This window comes from Tupaia chinensis, unplaced genomic scaffold (genome assembly GCF_000334495.1).
Source record: "Tupaia chinensis unplaced genomic scaffold, TupChi_1.0 Scaffold147350_1, whole genome shotgun sequence".
NCBI classification, from domain to species: domain Eukaryota; kingdom Metazoa; phylum Chordata; class Mammalia; order Scandentia; family Tupaiidae; genus Tupaia; species Tupaia belangeri.
Window position 1 is genome coordinate 499,989 of NW_006207201.1, and position 1,916 is coordinate 501,904.

Genomic DNA, 1,916 nt, shown 5'->3' on the forward strand with positions numbered 1-1,916 from the left:
ATAGCGATTGACTGTTTTAAAAATAATTAGAATAATAATAATAATGATTGAGGAAAACATAGAAAAGATATTGAATGTTGATGCGGGGAGATTAATGTCTCTGTATTGACTGACATGCATGGCATTCCCTTTTGAAAATCAATGTAATACACTGTAAAGTTATATGTAATCCAATGTAATATAAAGAAGATTATGATGATAATAAAATATAAAAAAATAAAAAAAACTGTGAAAAACTAAAAAAAGAATTCAAGTATAATATACAAAAGTGGAAAGACAACTCATGTGCCTGGATTGAAGGAATTAATGCAATCAAAATGTCAATTCTACTCAAATTAATTTACAAATTTAATGAAATTTCAATAAATTTTGAGAGATATCCTTTATAGAAATAGAATAGACAAAACAATTTTAAAAGCTGTCTGGAATCACAAAAGACCCTGGATCACCAAAGCAATACTGTGCATAAAGAATAAAGTTTAAAGCATCTCATTATCTTACTTCAAAACAATTGTGAAACCATAGTAAAACTGCATGGTAATGGGTCAAGGACAGACACATAGATCAATGAAACAGAATAGAGTCCAAAAATAAACTCAGTGACACACAGCCAACTAATTTTGACCAAAAATTTCATGACAATCCACTGGAGAAAAGACAATTTTTAAATATCTGGTTCTGGGAAAACTGTGTATCCACTTGCTAAAGATTGAAATTAGACACCTATCTCTAATGATGAATTAACTCAAAAACTATTAAAGATGCAAATATACAACTCAAAACTATAATAGTACTTGTATAAAACACAGGAGAAATAGTTTAAGACATTGAAGTATGCAAAGGTTTTCTAAATAAAACCCTTAAATCCTTGACAACAAAAGCAAAAATAAACAGCAGAGGTTACATAAAACTAAAAAGTTTCTGCATGACAAAAGATATAATAAACAGAGAGACAAAACACAGAATGGAAGAAAATTTTCACATATTGTATTTCTGAGAAGGTGTTTATAACCCAAATATATAAGGAACTCAAACAGTTCAGCTGCAAGAAAACTAATAATCCAAACAAACAATGGCCATTCAATCTAAACATATAACTCTCAAAGAAGACATTAAAATGGTTAAGAAATGTATAAAAGATGTTCAACATCTCTATTATTAATTATTGTTATTATTTTAATTTGCTACAGTGTGTGTATGTATGTGTGTGTGTGTGTGTGTGTGTGTGTGTGTGTGCTTGCCAGAGGAAGAGAGAGAGAGAGAGAAAACACCCACCAGGGAAGATGACCACACTGCAATCTCTTCTTTTCCATCTTCCTCTTGGGATTTTGGACATGCATGCATACCCACCTGGCATGTTTTTCAAGCCATTGGTCTGATCCTCACAGTTGGCCATGTGAAATCCAAATGCCTTAACTACTATGGCATTTAGCTTGCCCAACATCTCTTATTTTAATTAAAATGCATGGAACAGCAGATGATGCAGATGCAGCAGTTATGCCTCTAGACTCCCACATGGCCAAACACAGTTTGAGTTTTGGATTCGGTGATTTGAAAATCATGCTGCGTGTGTGTGTGTGTGTGTGTGTGTGTGTGTGTGTGTGCATGACCAAGATCCTTGGAGGAGAATGGAAGAGAAGGGATTGTGGCATGGCCATACCCCTTGGAGAGTTGATTTCTCACTTTCCCTCTTACTGTCTCTGTCTCTCTATCTATCTATCTATCTGATGAGTGCATGTCTCCTATGGCAAAAACTTCTTTAAAAATAAAATGGAAAATACAGATTAAAACCACAATGAGAGGCGGACCAGCAGTTAGTGTAATGGCTATGTCACTGGATTCCCATGTAGTTGACCAAGGTTCGCGTCCTGGACCCGGTGGCCTAAAACTCACGCCAGGCCCGTGGGCATGCCTGC